The following is a 24,162-nucleotide window of genomic DNA, read 5'->3' as shown; positions in this document are numbered from 1 at the left end:
CTCTTTGTAATCATTTCTTATTTTCCCCATCCTAGTTTGAGTGCCAATTTTATATATTAATCCATATCTATGGACTTTGCTAATGTTGTTGGGGAAAACTACATTTTTTTCTTTTATCCATCTATCACCTTTTCATACTAATGGAGTTTAAAATTTGAAACAACTTGCTTTTCAGAATTCTTGAATTTTTTTACTGAGGATTGTAAGAATGTCAAACATTTGACTAAAATGATTTTAAATTTATTTTCTAACCAATAAGATGATTATCAAAGACCACCTATGCAAATATTGAGGAGGTATTCATTGTCTCCATGTGTTCTTGCTTAGGAAGCCTGTGTAATAAAGTATGATCATAAAAGTTATGAGTGACTAACTTCCATGTTGGTAGAGGTGTAGTTGATGCCTTTATTTCAATAGCTGGTATGTTTGCTATTTTGTGTTCTGCAACATGATTGTGATTATAAGACTCTACTCTTTTTATATATCAGAATGCCAATGGCAATGCCCATAAACTAGACCAATAAAAAAGGCAAAATTATTCCAAAGATCTGAAATGTGGGTGTGATAGGGTAAATTGATATTTCATTGCTTATATGTAGGTGGTCCTGGGCATATAGTAATAAATACTACAAAGATCAGTAATAATTGATGTAGAAGTATATGATAATTGCAATTTTTGTTCAAAAATTCTCCTAGTTTTAGCTTAAGGATTTTTTTTTTGTGTAGTAATGAGAAAAATGCATCTATTTAATGGCTGCCACAATGAAATACTTGCTGGTTGGATTATTAATTCCTTCTGGTGCTTTACTAATATTTTACGAATTTCACACTTTATCCTCCTAAACCATATGTTCTATCAAAAATGTAAATGTCCTTAAAATGGCTAACACCTTATAGGTTTGTACTAGATAATTGATATTTTTTGACATTATTCTTAAAAGGAAAATTCAGCTCCAACAAATATTTTGACCCCAGACTAAGATCAGAAAATATTACTAAGAGCACATAGCCATTGTTTTCATAGTTATTTTGGTGTTTATGAAAGGAAGTACTTTACCATACATACTTGAGAACAGAGACAGAGAGAGAGAGAGAGGGAGAGACAGAGACAGACAGACACAGAGACAGAGACACAGAGACAGACATGCACACATGTATATGTAATTACACATTTATTTACATATGTATATTAATCAGTTCATCTATATAGCTATTTATCTATCTATCTGTTATTTTAATGCAATACAATATTTTAAAATATTTATTTAGCAGTGGACCCCAAAAGGGAGTTATTTATATTTGGTTGTGTTGCTTGAGTGCTGCCTTCCTTAACCTACAGAAAGATGGCCTATCAAATGAGTTAAATTATCTGACTGTAATATACCATTAAAGGGCAGCTAGGTGGCACGGTACATAGAGTACCATGGCTGGAGTCAGGAAGACATAGGCAAGAATTCAAATTTGGTTTCAGACAGGTATTGTCTGTGTGACCCTGGATAAGTCACTTGAGCCTGTTTTCTCATCTGTAAAATAGCTGGAGAAAAAAATTGCAAACTATTTCAGTTACCTTTGCAAAGAAAACCTCAGATGGGGTAACAAAAACTTGGATATGATGGAAATGACTGAATAAGAACAATATGATATCAGTTGCCCATGAGTTAAGATTTAGTGCAAGCTACAAATGCAAAACATGTCAGTTAATCTCACTTATTGCAATTTTTCTCATTTCAGAAAATGCCTTTTTTCTAATGATTATCTTGAATTTATCCTGCACTTATTTTGATTGTATATAGTTTGCATGTTGTCTTTCCTATTAGATTATAAACTCCTCAAGAAAAGGCACTGTCTTTTGAATGTCTTTGTATTCTCCAGCAGTTACCATAGTGTCAGACACATAGGATATGCTTAATAAGTGTTTTTGACAGACACCCTGAGAATGGGATGAAGAATAGACCTTTCCTGAAAGAACAGAGTATCCCAACTGGCCAGAAGGACTCAGACTAAAAATATCCAGGCTGTTTCACAATCTTAACTTCGATAGTCTTAACTGACCCACACTCTCACTCACCAAGGTCCAGTTTACTCTATGGGATGAAATTGAATGTGATTTCAAGTCTTAATATGTAAGTATGCTATTTATAAAAGCTCTGTATCCGAACCAATAGTGTATTCCATTCTCTTGTCAGTATAATATAGTCAATAATATAGATTTTATTTTTATAATTTTATTATTTTTCCCATTGTCAACAAATTATTTTGTATTCCTACTACCCAAATTGAAGAGAAAAAGGATAGGGAAGGAAGAAAAAGAAAGTAAAAGATAAGATTTAAGGAATTCAGAGAGAAAAAGAAAGAAAGGTAGGAAGAAAGAAATAAAAAGGAAGAAAGGAAGAAAGAAAGAAATAAAAAGGAAGAAAGGAAGAAAGAAAGAAAGGAAGAAAGGAAGGAAGAAAAAACTTTTAACAAATATGAATAGTCAAGCAAAGCAAATGTCTGAAGTGGCCATATCCAAGACAATAAATTATATTTCATTTTTCTTCTTGAGTACATGTTCTCACTGTCAGAAGATCAATAATCTCTACATCATCTTTTCTCTTCTGGAATGATGTTTTGTTATTATATTGTCTTTCAAAGTTGTTTGTCATTACAATGTTGTTTTTACATAAAGTTTTCTTCTAGTTCTGTTAATTTTATTCTATATAAGTTCATACAGATCTTCCCTGTTTTCTATAAAACCATCCATTTCTTTGTTCTTAATAATAATCCATTATAGTCACATAGACTAATTGACTCATCCATTTCCCAATAAATGGATATAAATTCATTTTACATATTTTGTGACCGTGAAGAAATGATATAAAAATGTAATCCAGATAGATATTTTTACTCTTTTTTTTAAATTTCTATGAGTTATAGACCTAGTATTGACATCACCAGGTCAAAGGAAATAAACAAAGAATATTGACTCTGGAGGCATAATTCAAATTTATTTTCAATATGATTGAACAGATCCATAGTTCCACCAACTGTGTGTCTGGCTTCCTGCAGTCCTTCCAACAATTGTCATTTTTTTATCTTTTTTGAAAATTTGAAAGGTATGAATTTGAACCTGAGATTTACCTTTAATTTACATTTATGCGTTTATTAGTGAGTTGGAGAATATTTTCATATGTGAACTATTAGCTTGCAACTTTAAAATGTATTTTATTTTATTTCATAATAAGAATAATTTATTTTCATAATAATTTTCCTCTCCTATTTATTCCCATTTGAAAAAGAAAAGGAAAAATATATTTTTGACAAATGTGCACAATCAAGCAAATTATATTCTTACATTGTCCGTACATGTCTAATATGTCCATATTTTATGTATACATTTTGTATATATTTCATTTTTTATATTTAATAGATTACCACTTCTATCAAGGTGAGTAGCGCTGATCCTCTGGAATCATGAATTGCAATTTTACAGAACAAATACACATATACAAAGGCGTATTTTTGTTTTTTGGGAAATTTCAGTCCTGTATTATTCTTCATGATCCCATCTGGGATTTTTCATGGCAAAGATATTGGAGTGGTTTGCCATTTCCCTTTCCAGATCATTTTGCAGATGAAGAAATTGAGGAAAACAGAGTTAAGTGACTCATTCAGGGTCATATAGTAACAATCTGAGGTCTGGTGCTGTATTTTATCCATTGTACCACTTAGTTACAATCTATCTGTCTCTGGTTATGCTCACTTTTCTCCGTGTCAGTTCAGGTTTTCCCATATTTCTTTGAAATTAATAGATAGGTATATCCTTGGTTTCTAGTTCTTTGCCACCACAAAAATGAAATAATATAAATACTAGTATACATCTGGCTCTTTTACTCTTTTTTTTAATCTTTTCAGGATATAGGCTTAATAATGAGATTTCTAGGTGATAGGATATATATGGAATAATAGCTTTGGGATCATAGTTTAAAATGTCTCAAAGGCACAAATGAACAGAGTGCTAGGTCTGGAGTCAAGAGGTCCTGGGTTCAAATCTGCCCTCAGATACTAGATGTGTGACCCTGGGCAAGTCATTTAACTCCAATTGCTGAGTCCTTGCCCCCTTTCTGTCTTAAAATTGATACTAAGACAGAAAATAAGGATTTTATTTATTTATTAAATGAAAAAAATGGTTGGATCAACTTTGAGTTACAGCAATGATATATGTCTCTTTTTCTGGAAAAATGGAATGGATTCCCCAATCAACAAATAGTCAAGAGATATAAATAGACAGTTTTCAGATGAAGAAATAAAAATTACAAATAATCACATGAAAAAGTATTCTAAATCACTTCTGATTAGAGAAATGCAAATAAAAACAACCCTGAGGTATGACCTTATACCTAGCAGTCTGCCAATATAGCAGTAAAGGAAAGTGATAAATGTTGGAGATGTGGCAAAATTGGAAAATGAATGCATTGCTGGTGGAATTGTGAATTAGTCCAACCAATATGGAGGGCAATTTGGAAATATGCCTAAAGGAATTTAAAAGACTGTCAGCCCATTGATACAGACATACCACTGCTAGGTTTGTACCCCAAAGAGATAATAAGGAAAAATACTTGTACAAAATATTTATAGCTGCACTTTTTATAGTGGCCAAAAATGGAAATTGAGGGAGTGTCCATCATGATATATGATGGTGAATATTATTGTGCTGAAAGGAATAATGAACTGGAGGAATTCCATGTGAACTGGAATTGATGCAGAGCGAAAGGAGCAGAACCAGGAGAACCTTATACACAGAGATATTATGACAAAATCAAATGCAATGGACTTTTCTACTAGCAACAATGCAATGATCCTGGACAATCCAGAGGACCTTATGAGAAATAACACTATCCACATCCAGAGAAAGAACTGTGGGAGTAGAAACACAGAAGAAAAACATATGATTGATCACATGCTCCAGTGGGGATATGATTGGGGTTTTGGCTTTAAATGATCACTCTATTGCAAATATGAATAACATGGAAATAGGTTTTGAACAATGATACATGTATAACCCAGTGGAATTGCTTGTCAGCTCCTGGAGAGGTGCGAGAAGAGGGGAGGGAAAGAGCATGAATCATGTAAGCATGGAAAAATATTCCAAATTCCAAATGAATGAATATAAAAGGGATCGATGACATTTCATCCCAAAATGACTACAGCCCATCAAAAAGATCATAAGTATGGTACAGATTGCTGCCATATCTGAGCTAAATGATTAGCTCATGAAGGATGATTCTAGACTCTGTTGGCCTCAGTGAAGAGCATTCAATAGAGAGACATAAACTGGCTAACCTCAAAAAAAATTTCCCAACTGGGACACCTATAATAAATATCTTTTAGAAATTCTGAGCAAGATCATATGTTATAACTAGACCCAATCAAGGAACAAATCAAAAAGACCCTCTGACCCAAGTAACCTCCATGCTAAAAGATTTCCAGCCTAAACATGAGGAGACCCCCCAAAGTAGCAGAGCCCCTCTGGCTCTTCAAATGACTATTGAAATAGCCACTTGAAGATTCATGTTCATATTATTATAGAAATAAAATAACAAATGAATATACTAAGTATAATGATATGCTTGAGCTTCCCTTTCCTGCAGGGACTCCTGACTCTTCCTCTCTGTCCTTTAAGCCTTGTCTCAATGTTTCCCTTCATGATTAAAACCCAATGAGCTGTCACAGATGAAAGGGAGATTTGGACTATCCCTGCTTATTCCTATTACCCCTGGACCTTGGGCAAGCTTCTTGCCATTGATAAAGACTTCCCCAATCCTAGAGAAGACCCAATCAGGTTTGTTCAATTTCAGATCACTCCTATTCATACAAGCCTGGTATATCCAATTGGTTCAAGTCCTTGTCCACCCAGGGAAGCCAAGCACTGATGTCAGGTCTCTCCCCAGGAGTCCCTACAAATAGATTGGGAACTTGAAAATAAAAGCCATGATCATTATAGTTTGGCCCAGACAATAGGGGGGAAAACAAAAACAAAAAACTTCACATAGATATCCCTGAGGCTTTTCCAGGTCCTACTAACTTTACCAAAATCCACAACAATAAATACTGATGAATCTGTTCATGATTTTTACAACTGGTTTGTTGAGGTGTTTGATGCAACCCTGGGCATCAAATACATCAATTTTGCTAGCCACAGTCAATTTCATTCTATTTGTAGACAACCTTGACCCCCCAAATCTCCAAGAAAATTAAACCTAATCTCCTCCATGGTAGACTGCTGAGACTTCCATTCTCTTAGATGCAGCATCCAACTTTTCTGATGCCCACAGGGAAGACATCTGTGATAAAAATATACAAGGTCTTTAACCTGCAGTTGGCTCAAATGAAAGACAACCAGAATCAAAGTCTAACTAAAACTGAAACCCAATATTCAGGCCCTCTGGATCCCAAATCTAATTGAAAATCCAGAATATATCACTATTGTCTGAGGCTATTGGAATAAAAATAAAGTGTAGGTCTTTGTTCTGGAAGAATTCTGAAAAGAGTGGCCAGAACTTCTCTGATTCTACAAGCTCCCACCTCACATCCTCTCCCACTTTATCTGATGTTTCTCTGAGGAAGTAAGTTAGGAGTGCCCCAAACCAATGATGGTCCCAACTTTTCCTGTTGCCCTGTTTCTCTAGTTGGAGATGCCTCTTTGATCATTGATGGCTATTCTCTTACTGCTTTAGATGATACTAGGGCCACTTTGTTCTTAGCCTCTAATTTTCCCACTGACCTTCCTTGGAATAGACTAGGTCAATAATGGGGATTTCTAATCACCCTATCACTGTTCCTTTGTCTATCACCCTCTCCTTTTTCTCAGAGTGAAGTATCTGACACATACTCCTTTCTGTTATCTACCAATTCTCCCATTAACTATCTTGGTTGAGATTTCCTTTCCCAGTTCCAAGCCTCCATTAGCTTTTTTATGAAAGGGCACATTCTTCAAGGCTCATCTGCCTCTCTGGTGAAGCTACTTCCTTGATTCTCTTGGCTTTCCTTTCCTCAGTGATTGAGGTTCCTATGGATGATGTTCCCCTTTCTCTATGGGCAATTAATTCCTCTGATACTGGCCTTCTCAGCAGCCAGCTGATCATCATTATGCAGGCTGATCTTTCCAAACCTCTTCTTTTATTTTGTGCCAGTATCCCCTTGATCATCCATCCCTTGCATCTCCCTCTTAATACTCCACTTTTTTCCACCTGCAAGCCTGGCTGCTATAGATGATAATTGGTCCATAACCTCCATTACAGTAATGCTATTGTGATTCCCCATATGACTGTTTTCCTTAACCCTCCACATCTTACTCAACTTGTTCTCCCCATAGTCAACCAACTATCTCCATAGTGGGTTTTTTCTTTCTCAGCTACCCATGAAAGCCACTATCTTTTTCCCTTCTCTTGGGAAGGTCCCAGTAGGATTTTATTGTTCCTCCCCAGGGAATCCTCCTTTATTTCTCACAAATTATGAAACAGGATCTTTTATCTCTGGTGTTTAAGGATTCTGTTTTACTTCAAAATATGGATGACTTTCTCTTCTTCTGTCCCCTGATTCTGATACCTTTTCCCATGACTCTGTGTATTTCCTAAATGAACTCACTACCTGAAGTCATAAGGCCTACAGAAACAAGTTGCAATTTGCTCTCTCAGTCACTTGCTATCTGCCTTTAGTCTCTGTCTCAACTCCAGTCACTTAAAACTTTCATTCATTTCCCTCTGCTTCATACCGAATGGCAGTTCCATCTTTTCCTTTAGTTGGATGGTTACTGTATCCTTTGGATCTCTGGGTTCTAGTCCATTGCTCACTATCTTTATGATCTTTTGAAGGAGTCTATTTAAGATATTTGTATATTTTCTAATGACTCACAATTCACATTTGACTCTTTGAAGTCTGACCTCAGAACTCTCCCCATAATAGGGTTCATAATTACTCCCTATTCTGATTCTTTTTGTCTCTGAGAAAGAAGAGAACATAAGTGGAGTCCTCACAAAGAAACATGTAGGTAATTTTTGCCCCATTGGGTATTATAGTAAAATTTTGGACAATACAGCAAAAGGGCTCCATGGCTGCCTTACAGTGGTTTCCAAGGCAATCCTTTCCTTGGCTACTGGACTTTCCTATGAGAGTACCCTCTTGGAGTAGAGGCTCTGCTCAACTCACAACATATAAAACACCTCTCATCTAGTAGACTTGCTAATCTTGAGAATGCTCTCCTTTCCAAACCTAATCTGACTATTAGATGCATTCACACTCTAAATCCCACCACTTTCCTCCAAGATGAAGAGGTAGAATTTGACAAGAGAGAACAACTCCATGAATGCATGTCCTGCCTAAATACCCTACTCTCACCTGGGGTGGACTTGAGGGAGTACAATATGAGTAGTTGGACCTGGTATACTGATGGGTCTTGCTTATGAGATGATAAAGGGGAATTGGTAGCAGGGTATGGAATTGCTACTTCTACTACTACAAAGCTATCCCATTGTTTGATCTCCACTTAGCCCAATAGGCCAAACTTGAAGTTGTCTCCAAGGCAAGTGAGTTGGGAAAGGGAAAGAGAATTAATGTCTACATGAACAGTTGGTATGCCTTTGGAGTAGTCCATGATTTTGGGACATTGTGGAAACACAAGATTTTCTTATCTCATTAGTACAATGAGTTAAAAGTCAGAAGCAGATGGCCCGTTCACTTGTCTGCTAGATGCTCCATCAAGAGTGGCAATTATTAGATTTCCTGAGCATAGCAAAGACAGTAGTGACAATGCTAAAGGGAATGATCTTGTTGTTGATCTGGTAGCCAAAATAGCAGCCCTTCCCTCTCTGATCTATATAGGAATATCATTTAATCAGAAATCCCTAGCCAAACCATCCATTCTATTCAAAGAAGAAATCACCCTGGCTCAAGGAAAAAATGCTTCAACATTCACAAGAAAGGCTTCCAAAGGAAGGATGTCAAATTGATCCAAGGACCGGATTGTGGGTGGAACTGAGTGGATTTATAGTATTACAAAAGAATCTGTCCTGCCTCATGATGGCGTATTTATACTCCTTTAGTCACTGGGGACCTGCCTGTTGGAACTGGCTAGGAAATATTGTTGGGGAAGATTCTGTCCAGCAACAATAGCAGCCTAAGAGTTCTGTCTGCTCTGTCCCAAGCATAACCCCTTCAAACCACTAATGCCTCCTGCTGCATAGTTCACACTTCCAACTACAGTTTGAGGCCTAGCAAATTGACTTCATCCAGCTGTCACTAGCTCAAGGTTACAAATTTGCCACAATGTTCTGTATGTTATATGTTCTCTTGTGTGTATATAATGTTCTGTATGCTATATGTTTTCCTGGTAGGTGGAAGCAGTTCCCTGCTCTGCCTCTATAGCTAAAACCATGGCTTATATCTCCTGGAAAGGATCATTCCTCACTGAAGAGTCCCCAATGAAATATAGACAGGCACATATTTCTCAAGAGCTTCCCTAGCTAAGTAACTTTCCTCTTAGCCTGTCACACTGAATGTGCCCTGTGCTTACCACCTCCTATCCTGTGGCATAGCTGAGAAACCAGTGTAATACTTAAAGACTATCCTTGTCAAACCTTTAGAGGAATATAGTGTCCCCTAGGCTTAGGCCCTTCTTAGTCACTACCCTTGACCCTTGGCACCTACACATTCCTTATGGGTTGGGACCATAGAGGCTAAAGGCATTCTCTTTCAGTGTTGTGTCAAACTATCTCAATACATTTCAAAATTCACCATCATGTCTCCAAATGGCATTAAGCTCTTGATTCAGCCTGAAGAATGGCATCTTTGGAAGCACTCTCTGAAAACCAGCCGGAAAGGGCCTCAACAGGTCCTACTGACCACTACTACTGCAACCAACTGTGAATTTTAGTTTTATTCCACCCTGCTTAGTCTTTAGAATTCTAGCAACCAGGAATGTATACACCCCCACTTAAGGATTAACTGTGAGGAGGATGGCCTATGACTGACATGTGTTAGCAAGTGACAAATCAGAAACAACTGACTGACCCCCTGGGCTGTCCTAAGCCAAGCTTAAGCTACCATTGGTACATGTGAAAGGCAGGAAGTGATGTAAAGAATTGTCTATATATTTTGTGTCACTTCCTCTCTCCACGCTATGGCTCTTGCTTGGAGAATTTTGGCTCTTACAGTTCGGTATTGGCAGCTCATGGTGGCAGTTTGGCATTTGAGACTTGGCAGCAAGGTTACTGGGAGAATCTTTGTAGGGTGGTTAGGTGAGGCATCTTCCATGAGTGACCTGGGTGAGTGGTTAGGCTGATTCCTCCTTTCCTTGACCTTCTAAAGCACTATTCTCCCAGGCTGAAAGCCAAGCTAGATGTAATCTTCTGTGGAGGCCTTGTGGCTGAGGCCTCTGAACTTCCCTTGACTTAAGCTAGACCAGAGAAATCTTATACCCTTTCCTCTCTCTTCTTCTTAATTTTTTCCTACTATTGTAATTAAACCACCATAAAAATCTCAAACTAACTTGAGTATTTTATTGGGATTGAATTTAAATCCCTGGCAACCACTAAAATAATATATTCAGTTAACAATCTCTAATTTTACCTTAACACAACTTAAGGGTATTGATTCCTGGATTCTCCTGTCACAACTTAAGAGAGCCTCTTGGACCATCTGGTTAGCACAGACCACTGGAAACCTTACTCGAAAGATTACACAGGGTATAAAGCAGTCAATTTCTGAAGGTGACAGGCTTAGAGTAGAAGGATCTCCAGGAGAAGCAGATGACATCTGGGGATGATAACAAAATCAAGACAACAGATGAGAGTTGAGTATTATCTTTCCAATTGTGTCCTATCCTGTGATGGATTTAATTTCCCCATCTTTTTTTGTAATCTGTATTGTGCTCTTCCCCTGTCATCACCCTAAAATCTTTTATTGGCTACTTTCTGCTCAGGGAATTTTCTGCTGTCTTGTCTTTCTAAGACTAAGAGGAGCCTTTTTGCCTGTTAGGGATATTTATCTTTCTCTGGACTTTCTTATACTCCTTTCCTTCCCTCCTCTCTCAGTGGTGTCCAAAAAAAAAAACAACAACTTGCCACCCCCTACAAGGGTTGATTCAGAAGTTTGTCTTTTCTCTTAACCTGACCTTATGCTGGATCTATATTGGCCACAGAGACCCTCTGAGACCTTGCTATCAGCACTCCTTTGAGATGCTACCCCAGTAGGGTACAGAGGTGTTTTCCCTATAGATATATTGCCTGTTTGGGATTCTATGAATCCTTCTGGGATAGGACTGTTATTGACTTGGAGAACCTTGCACAGTTCTTCAAAATTGAGTTCTGGCTATCCAACTCTGGGGATCCCTATTGGTTCAATTCCCTCCACCAGAGGCTCAAGGGGTTAGCTGTATATGTATTATGTAATGTAATATACTTACATTGGGGAAGACTATTGTTTTAATATCAATTAGTTCTCACAGGTCACAGAAGATGTCCATTTCCTCCACAAAAAGGTAGAATTCATTTGTTCTTCTTGTCAATCAATCCCTTCTAGCCCCTCTTGGACTGACTTTTTAGCTGGTTGCCTGATGGCCTTGGCCCTGTTCTTCACTCTATACTTTTTGTTATCCTATATTTGGCTTCACTGGTCTTATGCCTTGCCTCTTGATGCTTCACTACAGTTGTCAACAAAATTATGTTTCAAGATGTCATATTTCCTTGGTCTTCAGTGGCATGGGTGCCCCACTGCCCAAAAGGAGGGGGTATTCAAGTGAAATAATAAATGACTACTAACTGATGTGACATGTTTTAGCCCCCCCTCCCTTTCCAGCAGGGAACCCTTACCAGTCCCCTAATCTAGATTCAAAGGAAATGAGTTTATCAACTGAGAGATGAACCCACAATCAGAGCCTAGACTGTTTAATAGAAGTGAAAAGTTCTCATCAGCTTCAATATTCTGGTTTCATGTACCCAGAGAATTTCAAGAAGAATTTTTTTGCTCAAAAATAAACATTTCTATGGTTTTTTAGGCTTAAATATACAATTGTAATCCCATCCATCTCCTTTTGAGCTGAGACTAGGTTCTTTCTGGCCAGCTTGCAAACCAAATTCATAATAAATGGCTAGTATCTCCTTAGCTTGTATTGTGGATTCTGTTTTCTGTTTGATCCTCCAGGGACTAGCCCCTTCCATAATACCTATGTTAGGGAGTTCATGATTTAGTTGACATTACTAATAATTTGCATTTCTTCAGTTAAAGTCCATTCCTATACTTTGATTATCTATTGGGGAAAATACAATGTATTTTCATTTAGAGTCTATATCCCCAATCATTTCCCCCTTCACCCATGTAGTAAAACAGTTGTTTTTCTTCGGTGTTTCTACTCCCACATATTTCAGAAAGGTAGTATGTCACCTTATCCCTGTAACAATTTCTCAGGCTACATGGCAGTTTTCCACTGTTGAGTCCTAGTGCAGGTATAATGATTTGTTTACTGAAGGGGCATATTTAAATAAAAAACCTCCTGTTCATTAGAGGTGGTCATGCTATTCTTGTTTCATGTCAAAATATTTATTGAGTGGCTTCTGCAGTGCCTTCTAAAGTACCTTCTCCTCAATAAGCTTGAGAGGTCACTCAGGTAGCATGAACACCCTTTGAATAGATGCATAAAAGAATCTCCAAAAGATTACATGATATGCCCATGACTTGCTAGTAAGTGTCCCAGGAGGGATTCAAACCCAGGTGTTCTGACTCAACAACCAGAGAAAACAATTAAAACTCATTTGATTCCTAGGAGAGATAATTAATTATCTTTTCTGGGTTCCTGTGAGATAGTGCTTCCACAACTTGTTTCCTCTACTATATTATGGGATTTTAGATTTGAAAGGATTTTAGAGTCTCAACCTTTCATTTTTACAGATTATAAAATTATGTAGAGTAGCAAAGAAAATGATTTTTACTAAAGCTACATAGCTAGCTAGTGGTAGATTGAGGACTTGTATCTTGTGGTTCTTTTTCTCTTTTCTTGTTCTTTTTTTATCTCCAATCCCCCTTTTTCTTCTTTTTCTTAGCCTTTTCTTCCATTCCCTTTCTTCCCCATTTCTATATCCCTCTTAATTTTTTTTATTACTCCACTATGCCTTTATCAACTTTTCAATCAAAAAAACATTTATTTATCACCTTCTATACTAGGAATACTAAGACAATGAATATACAAAACCAATATGCTCCCTTGACATTATATGAGGGAGGAAATAATTTGTTCATATCTAAGTATGTATAACTCATATACAAATTAAATAAAAGTTAATTTAAGGTTAAGGAGAGTTCCTAGATGCTGGAAGGGGAACATCAGGGAAGGCTGCATGTAGGACTTGATCCTTTAGCTGAGTTTGGAGGATAGCTAAGAATTATAAGAAGCAAAACTAAGGAAGAAATACATTTCAGAAAAAAGGGCCAGCCTGTGTATTGAGATGAATTGAATGTGTAATTAGGTCAAGAAAGTCTGTTTGGCTAAATCATAGCCTTTATGTATAATCTTTGGCTTAAAGGACAATTTGCAATTCTTCATTGGTGTAGGTTGATTATTCAATGTTCCATTCCTGCATAGGGAGTAGAGTTGGTAAGAGCTTAGGAAAAGAAAAATCCTTGGCTTTTGGTTTGCTACTTTATGAGAAAAGGCACATGATTCTAGATTTTCTTCAGGTCCCTGAAGAGACAGAAAGACACTAAGTTGAAGCTGATAGATAGAAGAGCTGTTAACTTTGGTCATACTGGCTTTGTAAAAGTAAGCTGGGAACAAATATGAAAAATGTTCAGAAACAGAACAATTTTTATTTTATCTTTGGAGCATCAGGGGACTCCTAGAATTTTTTGAGCAGAGGAGAAACATAGCTGGTTCTTTCTTTTATGCATTAAAAAGTAAATCTGTTTCATTTATTAATCTATTCATTTTATTAATCACCTAGTATGCTAGGAATACTACTAGACTCTGAAGATACAAAACTAATATATTCCCTCTACATTGAGGGAGGAAAAATTTGTTTAGACAGATTTCCAATATTTATGTGACACTATGAAGCATATTGAGAATTTTATGATATTGTTCCTGCAAAAATTTTAAATCCAGTAAATAAGACAATACGTGTTCTGAACAAATGTCAATGAAGTATATTTGTAAAATAATATGCTATTGAATTTCAGACAAGAGAGAGCCTAATCACAGAATTTTAGCTGTGTATAAGACAGATGATTTAGAGTACAACCTGAACAAGAATCTCTTTTATCATATACCTGGCAAATGATTATCATTTACTCTTAGGCCTTAAATAAGATATTACATTCTGCCATATGAAATTATCCTATCAATATTGGGTAATTCGAATAGGAATTTCGTTCTTACAATAATCAGGAATTGGTTTCTTTGCAACATTTGCCCATTATTCTGAGTTCTATTATCTAAAGTTCAACAGGACAGCCTCATCCCTTTAAGGTGGCTAATGTATGCCTCTGGAATCTTTTCTTTTTCAAACTGAGCATCCATAGTCCATCAGATCCCAAAAGATGAAATGTGTTTTCCCAAAAAGAAGTGGAACTAGGGAATGGGACTCTCTATTTAAAATAAAGGGTGGTTTGGGCAATAGTGACAAAACTACAAAACAAAAGGCATGATGTTCAGGGACTTCCAGAGAGCATAACATCATTGTTATAGAGGATATGTGAAAACAACTTGTAATCAATTTGCTTGCAAAACTAGTTTGGATTTTTAGATATCTAGCAATTGAAAATCCTTGAAAAAATTTACCTAGTAGAATAAAATAATTTGATTTGATATCTTAAGTGTGATTATTAGTTTGGCAGTTGTATGCAAGATGATTTGGGGTAGAAATACAATCCAAGAAAGGATAGCATCTATTAGCCTCTTTCAATACACAAGTTTGTATATACACATATCTTTAAATGTACATGTATCTATATGTCTCTATTATAAGTTTATATTATTATTGTATATAAATTTTATATGCATATAAAATTGTTTAATGTAGAGAACGGGCCTTGAGTTAAGGAAATCTGCATTCAATTCCTTTACCTAACAATACTCAGTATGACAATGGACAAGTCATTTAACTTCTTGGTCCTTGAAGCAAAACAACTCTCTAAGAACATCAGTTGTTTAAGGAAAGTTCTGATTTACATTAGTGGAGGAAATGTTCTCATTGAAAATTGATTTATAACAAAAATGCCAAGAGTTCAATACCTTTGCACATAAAATAAATAGAACTCATATATATGTACATATATATTTCTGTATATGTGCACAAACAGAGTTACATGTATGCAGGTGTAATAGTGTATGCATGGTGTGGAACTAAATATAGAACATATTTTGCCATTGAGAAAGAAAGGAAAACTTTAAAGAAAGGAAAATCAATAAGTAAATAGTCTTAGCAGAGAAATGTTTTCCTTAGTGGAAACACTCAAATCTATCAAGATCATTTATATTAGTTGAGTACATATATTTTACTATCATGCCAAAGATTTACACAAAAGTAATCCTGTGAAGTATATGGCATTAAAAATTAAAACTTTTTCTAAAACTTGCTAGGGATTGATAAAATGTCAGATAACCTATCAACTCCAAACACCATGAGATTCAAAATAAGTAGAAGATAGCATGGAGTGGTTTGGGGAAGAGAAAGAGAGCGAGAGGGAGAAGAAAAGAGAGAGATGGAGGCAGAGAGAGAGAGAGAGAGAGAGAGAGAGAGAGAGAGAGAGAGAGAGAGAGAGAGAGAGATAATTAGTGATAGAAAAATAAAAGAGAGAGAGAGTCAGATAAACAAAGATAAAGGTGGATACAGAGACAAAGTCAAAGCCAGAGACAAATAAATATGAAATGAAAAAAATATAGGATCTGATTTTATGGAAAAAAAAACAGATAGACTATTAGTTAATTTGATTACAAAAGAAAAAAGAAAACCAAATTGCTGGTATCAACAATGAAAAGGGTGAATGCACCAACAATGAAGATGAAATTAAAGCAATTATTAGTTATTTTGCTCAATTATATGTCAGTAAAACTGACTAAGTGAAATGGATGAATATTTACAAAAATATAAACTGCCCAGATTAAAAGAAGAGGAAATATAAAACTTAAATAAGCCTATCTTAGAAAAATAAATTGAATAAGCCATAAATGAACTACTTAAAAAAATTCTAGGACCAGAATATTTAAAGGTGAATTGAACATTTAAGGAACAATTAATCCCAATATTGTATAAACCATCTGAAAAAAAAATAGGTAGAGAAGAAGTCCCACCAAAGTCCTTTTTTTTTTGACACAAATATAGTTTAGATGCCTAAACCAGGAAAAGCACAAAAAAAAGACAGTTAAAGAACAATTTCCATAATGAATATCAGAAAAGTTTTTAAATAAAATAGTAGCAAGTAGTTTGCAACAATATATCATGAATATCATACAAGTTGATAATGAATGATTTATACCAGGAATGCTGGTCTTGCTAACAGAAAAAAATCAGCATAATTAACCATATCAATAACAATAACAAAAAATCACATGATAATATCAGTAGATGAAGAAAAAGCCTTTGACAAAATAAAACACCATTCCTAATAAAAACACTAAACAGCATAGCAATCAATCTAGCCTTTCTTAAAATGATGATGTATTGTTTTTTTTCTTGACTTGAAGGTAAATTGGATTTAACATGGGAAGAATTTTCCAAAGTAGTTAGTCTCATTTTCTTTTCCAGATTCACTGAAAACCAAGGCAAATGTATAGATGACTGACTATAGCCTGGGATGCAATGGATGACCATGTCATCTTTGATATCTGACCAAAGTCTAAGAGCATCACAGTGCCTACTTCATTCACTTTAATGGATGTTAGAACAAATTATTTTTATTTACCATTTCTCTGGGGGAAGCTTTCATATATTACTGATAGATATCCTCTTAGACACTAATGGGTGTGAGCCCTGGCTGTTACTCTCAAATTGTCTTTGACCATCTACTGAGATGTTTTTACTAATGTTTGGCATCTTGGAGCCACAGGTGAGAGTTGGTTAATGGGTGGATGAGCAGCCTTCATATCAGAAGTTACAATCTTCCCTGAATATTCCATATACCCCGCCCCCCAAATGAGCAAGCATTATCTGTAAAGGGAATAAACTTAGCACTTTTCCAAAAATATCAAGAGGGAAGTGAAGATGTTCATTATCACATTGTTATTTAATAGTGTATTAGAAATGTAGCTATAGCAATAAGACAAGAAAAAGAAATTGAAGGAGTAAAAGTGGGCAATGAGTGAACAGAACTATCACTCTTTGCAGATGATATTAGGGCATACTTACTAAACCCTAGAATAAAAAAATATATTAAAATAATTAACAACATCAAAATTTCAGAAAAGAAAAAACCCATAAATTATCAGTATTTCTATATATTAATAAAATCCAGCAGGAAGAGATATCTATTTAAAATCTCTGCAAATAATAGAAAAACTTAGTTCTGTACATGACAAACGGAAGTCTAGGGACTATATGAACACAGTTATAAAACATTTTTCACACAAATAAAGCTAGAGCTAAACAACTGGGGAAATGTTAATTGTTCATGTGTAGACTGAGCCAATAAAATAAAAGTGACAATTCAGTGTAAGTTAATTTACTTATTCAGTGCCATAACAATCAAATTATCAAAAATTCATCTTATAGATTTAGTAGAAATAATAACATATTTCTTCTGGAAGAATAAAAGATCAAGAATAATAGAGGAATCAATGAGAAAAATGTGAAGGCAGCGGACTAGAAGTTTCAGATTACAAACTATATTACAAAACAATAATAATCAAAACGATATGATACTGACTAATATATAAAGTAGTGGATCAGTAGGATGAATTATAGACAACACACAGCAATGAATGACCCTAATAGTTTAGTGTTTCATGAGCCCAAAGATGCAAACTTTTTCAATAAGAACTCATTATTTGACAAAAAAAAATTATGGTAAAAATGGCAAGCAGGTTGGCAGAATGTAGGCATAGAACAACATCTCACATTGTGTACCAAACTAAGGTCAAATGGATAAATGATATAGACATAAAGGTTGATGTCATAAGTAAATTAGAGGAGTATGGAAAAATGTACCTGTCAGATTCATGAATTAGGGAAGAGTTATGACCAAACAAAAGACAGAGAGCATTACAGGAAACAAAATAGATAATTGTGATTATAAGAATTTTTAAAAGTTTTGTGGTAACACTTCTAATGCAGTCAAAATGAGAAGAAAAACAACAGAATGGATTTACAATTTGGAGAAGTTTCTCTGTTAAGGGCCTCATTTCTGAAATATATAGGAAACTGAGTCAAAAACTTAAAAATAAAAGTCATTCACCATGATAAATGGAAAAATGGTATGAAATGTTTTTGGAAGAAATAAAATAATCAATAATCCCATGAAAAAATTTATAAACCACTACTGATTAGAGAAATGCACATTAAATAACTATGAGATACTACTACACACCTAGCAAACTGGCTGAAATGACAGAAAAGGAAAATCACAACTGATGGGGGAAAAATTGAGACACTACGGTACCGGTGGTGGAACTGTCAACTGACTCAACCATAATGGAGAATAATTTGCAATAATGCCCAAAGAACTATAAAACTGTGAATACTCTTTGACACAGCAATGCCAATAATAGGTCCGTGTCCTAAAGAAATTAAAGAAAGGGGAAAGGGATCTATTTTTTACAAAATATTTATAATAATTCTTTTTGTAAGAGGAAAGAATTGGAAATGGAGGGGATGCCTAGGAATTTGGGAATGGTTTCACAAGTAAAGGCATATGATTATGATGGACTATTGTGCTAAAATAATGCAAATTTTTTCAAAAATAAAAAAAAAAAACATTGGAGGACTTTTATAAGCTCATGCCAAGTAAGCAGAACTAGGAGAACATTATACAAAGTAACAAAAATGTAAGGACAATGAACTATAAAAGACTTAGCTATTCTCATCAAGACAATTACCCAAGACAATTCCAAAAGAACCATGATAAAATATTATACATTTCCAAAAATAAAATTGATAAACACTGAATGCATATTGAATCATAATTTTATTTAACTTTATTTTTTGTCTGAGTTTTCCTTGGCAATGTGGCTAAGATGGGAATATGTTTTGCATGACTTCACATGTATAATCAATACCAAATTGATTGACTTCTTAAGGATATGGCCAAGAGACAGAGGGAAAGAATTTGGAACTCAATACTTTTTTTACAAAAATATTAATTTTTTACATGCAATTTTGAAATATTTAAGGAAATAAATATATGTATATAAATATAAATGTCTATATATAACAGAAACAGATATTTAGGCTTTGTTGGGAACCCTAAGATAAGCCTGATTCTTGAAAGAATTCACAGATTCTAAGAAAAGGGGCAAGTAAGAAAAAGAATTCCAGTTATGGAGGAGAGTCAGTACAAATGTATGGAGAAAGGAGATATAGAAGATACAGTGCTGTATTCCAGGAAGTGCAAGTAGGCCAGTATTACTGGATCATTCAGTGCATGAATGGGAGTATGAATAAGACTTAAAAGGTATATAGGTGTTAAAATATGAAGGGTTTTCATTGCCAGAGGAATTTATATTTAAATTTGGAGGGAATATGGGGTTACTCATTGAGTAGGAAAACCCCATGGTAAAATCTAGGCTTAAGAAAAGTTACTCTGGAAACTGAGTGGAATATAGATGGGAATGAAGAGAGTCTTATGGCAATGAGTACAGTTAGAAAGAAAGCTATTTAAATAATCTAGGAGGTGATAAATGCCTGAAACACAGCATGGGCTACGTGGCTATATAGGAGCCACACATAAACGATAATGTGAAGTTATAAATGACAGGATTTGCCAAAAGACCAATGATTTGTAGTGAGTGAGCTTAAAGAGTTGAGAATGGCACAAATTTTGAGCATAGGAGATTAACAAGTCCTGTAAATAAAAGGGAAGTTTGGAAGAGAGGAGAAAAACAATGAATTGCATTTTGGACAAATTGAGTGCTGGATAACTAAAGGTAATTAATTTCAAATGTCCAAAAGAGAATTGGTGATACCTTCCTGTGACTCAGACCTCCTCACCTCACCCTCACCCAAATTGTTCACTTTAATGAACTCTCTATTTCTAGCAAAGGCACCACCACTTATTTCTCCAGTCTCCCATAGTTATAATCATGAGGTTACCACTTTCTCCTCACTCTTCCTCACTTCATCTTTCCAATGAGGTGACAAATATTTCTACCTCAGTTAGTCAGATTGACTACCTTCCCAACATCTCTCATACATTTCCATTTCTTTCTACTTATAGCTATCCTCTTACTTCAGGAAGTTGTCATACCACTTAATTGGTATCCTTGCTACATACAATACTCTCACCAATCCAGTCCATCCTCTGTCAGTGTGATTTGTCTTAAGCACAACTCCAATCATTTTATTCCTCTACTCAATAAATTCTAGTAGCTCCCTTTTTCATTTGTGAAAAAAAAAAAGAAACAAAATCATAAAACTCCACTTTTGGACTTTTAAAGCCCTTGAAACTCTGGGTCCATCTTGTTTTTCTAGATTACTCACATTTATAAACTGACACATGATAAATCCCTTTCTATAAATCCAAATTCAAAATATACTTGAGAATTCATCAAATTTGGCACTAGAATTGGAACATTATCATTTTTTTCCAGTTTTGTTATGCATTACTTCCTTTCCTGAAATCTAGGGTCCAGTCAGGTACCTCTCTTACTATTTTTCACACTTGATTTTGTACTGGTCTCTCTCAATGTTTGGAATGTACCACTTACCTCACCTCCATCTTACAATTTTCTTCCCTATTGTTTTGTAACCCTTAACTTCTTTCTTAGTATCAATTCTAAGAGAGAAGAGTGGCAAGGGTTAGACAATTGGGGTTAAAAAACTTGCCCAGGGTAACAAAGCCAGAAGTGTCTGAGGCAATATTTGAACCTAGATACTCCCAACTCCAGGTCTGGCATTCTTTGAAATCATAGTTCAAGAATCCTTTTGGCTCTTCCACTGAATCTTTTATTTGAATTCTTGAGTACTCATTGCCCTTATGAAATATATTCTTTTACAACATATCCCTTATATCAGAGGTATCAAACAGAGATTACAACCACCAGTTTGTCCAAAACAGATTAAAAATACTTCCAAATATTAAAAAAAATAGAATGCTTCTAGAGCATACATATTTAACTGGCTGATAATCTGATAATCAAGGAAATCATAAGCACACACACATGTAGAGAATCTTATGTTTCTAATTCCCCCCCCCCCAATGAAAACAGTGCCATGAATGATAAGATTATTACTTCAAGAAAATATCTCCAAGAAAAGCAACAAGCCTAGTGGGAATAATATGTCAATACAAGTGATAGATGAAACTTAGTTCAATTGCTGTATAAGGATCAAAACTTAAAATGATAAAAAGTACAAGGTAGGGGAAATAAATATGAAATTTTTCAGTCAAATAAAAAGATGGAATAAGATGGAGAGTATTTCTAGAATCTGGTACTTTGAAAGATTATTCAGTAAATGAGTAAATGATGATGGTAGCAGATAGAACATCCTATAAAAGAGTTGTCCAAGACATGGGTCAAGGGAAAATAAAATAATGAAATACCATTTAGAGCAAACACATTTTCTATAGTGTCAATATAAATACTCAAATAACTCAAGATTAACTAGATGTAATTCCAGAGAAAGTTGATAAAGAAAAATATATAAATTCATTAGGAAAACTTATAGATTCTCAGGAAATCTTTAAATTAAAATATAGCCTACATTGTAATGTTGTTTTAGTTGCATATAATAGTTCAGAATTTGGAAGTCCTGAAAGTGTCACAGAATACATGAGAAAATATTGTTACAAACTATGTGATGCTTACTTTCAAAATTTATACCTCTTTTTCATTCCTGCTTCAACCTGGAGTCTTAAGTGGAAATTGCTCCTGCAAAGGAAGGATCTCGGGGAAGACTTGGGATCAGGAAACCTGAGGAGTAGATCCTCCCTGGGGGCTGGGGGGGGGACTGAGACTCAGGAAGAGGTGTGGTACCACTGGAATGGAGGGTGGGAGTAGTTGTCTCTGTGATGGGCAGCACTGTGCATAAGTGTAGCCATCAGTGGCTGTTTCTCAACTCAAAAGATTAGAATTTTAATTTCAGGATTAAATGGAGCTGATAAAACATCCTTTTGTATGGATTACAAATTGGAGAAGTTGTTACTACTATTCCCACCATTAGTTTCAAGGTAATATAAAATATTTGAGAAGGTAATATACAAAAACCTTAAATTTCATGTCTGGGATTTAATGTGATAATTCAAGAATCGATGCAATCATTATTGTCATAGATAGTTGTGATCAAGACCACGTTGGAGTTTTCAAATCAGAATTAGTTGTAATATTAGAGGGAAAAGACCTAAGAAAGTGATTTTAAAGGGAAAAGGACTCATTTGTACAAAAATATTTGTAGTAACTCTTTTTGTGGTGTCAAAGAAGTTGAAATTGTAGGGATGTCCATCAGTTGGTTAATAGCTGAACAAACTGTGGTGTATTATTGAGAGGGAATACTATTGTTCTATAAGGAATAATGAGCAGGATGATTTTAGGAAAAAAAAACTGGACAGAACTACATGACCAGATGCAGTGGGAAGTAAACAGAACCAGGAAAATATAGTACACAGTGATAGCAAAATTTCATTATAATCAACTGTGAAAAACTTAGCTATTCTTAGCAATATAATGATTCAAGACGGTTCTGAAGGACTTATGCCAAAGAATCTATCTACCTCGAAAGAAAAAAGTGTTGGAGTCTGAATACAGATGGAAGAAAGCTACTTTTTATTTTATTTCTGTTTTTGTTTATATGAGTGCTTTCTTACAACAGTGATGAATACAGAAGTATGTTGTACATGATTATAAGTTTATAAACTAGTTCAAACTGCTTACCATCTCAGAGAGGAGAGAGGAATGAGAAGTGGAGAGTCAATTTGGATCTCATAATTTTGGAAAACATATGTCAAAAATTATTACATGTAACTGGGAAAATAAAATATTAAGAAAGAAAGAAATTGTAGTGGTGCTTTTAAATAAACAGGACATGTAACAGTCCATGACCTCCAAAGAAATGATAAATTCACTTGGTCTCCCTGCCTTGAAGGACTGAAAAGGGCAAATTTAAAACATCTCAGCAACTAAAGGCAGAAGTCTTGATAAATTACTGGAATGGATAGTAGAAATGGTAAAGAAGAGGTAGTAGCTTCACACTATAAAGGTGACATCAGAAGATGTGGGCTAATTAGGAGAGAGTATAGTGGAATTATTGCCCCTTTTTTAATGGAAGGGGATAGATGTTAATAGCACCCATTAGGTGTCAGACATGTAGTTATTTACAGGTATCCTTTCCACACTGTAGGGGTAAAGAGTGAGGTGCTATGGAGATATGGAAAATCAGGGTGAAAACTTTTGACCAGATTCCCTTTACACCAGTGAAGAAGTATGAATATTTTCCATTTTTTTATGGAGAGTGTACCATACCTTATTTAAAATTTGAGTTAAGTATTTGATCAAAGGTTATATGTGGGTCAATATTAATAGTTCTAGCCTTTGTATGTCATCTGCTAGCTTTCTCATTATTTTAACAGACCTTAACTTCTAAAGAGAAACTATATATTGTTAAGATTAAAATCGCCAAACTGAGGCAAGTAAAAATTTAGTTTCTCTCTAGAAGTATTATATTTTTATGAGGTTTATTAAAGATTAAGAATTTAAGAAAATACAAGTAAGAAGGCACATGCCTAGGAGGGCCTGCTTGGAAGGTCTGCTTGGAAGTGGAAGTAGGAAGAGTGCTCTGTAGGTGGAGAGCTCCTTTAAATAATAATTTATGATCTCACACTCAGGGAGATTAAAGAGAATTCTGGGAACTAGCAAGGACTTCTGGGGATTGAAGTCTGGGGTTCAAATCTCCATTTTTACATTTCTCCATTTGATTGTTTGGGAAAAACTTCCCCAAAGGATCATGAAAACCAATTTAAAGATTACAATAATTTGAGGATAAGAGGAAA

At 35.1% G+C, this 24,162-nt stretch overlaps 1 pseudogene; it reads left to right on the top strand.

Annotated features, from left to right (window-relative positions):
- Nucleotides 1–10,156: 10,156 nt before the first annotated feature.
- LOC130456948 (ADP-ribosylation factor-like protein 1) lies at nucleotides 10,157–23,490 on the top strand (annotated as a pseudogene).
- The last annotated feature ends 672 nt before the right edge of the window (nucleotides 23,491–24,162 follow it).

This window comes from Monodelphis domestica, chromosome 2 (genome assembly GCF_027887165.1).
Source record: "Monodelphis domestica isolate mMonDom1 chromosome 2, mMonDom1.pri, whole genome shotgun sequence".
Taxonomy (NCBI): domain Eukaryota; kingdom Metazoa; phylum Chordata; class Mammalia; order Didelphimorphia; family Didelphidae; genus Monodelphis; species Monodelphis domestica.
Note: the sequence above shows the minus strand (reverse complement) of the source record. Positions and strands in the feature narration are given on the sequence as shown.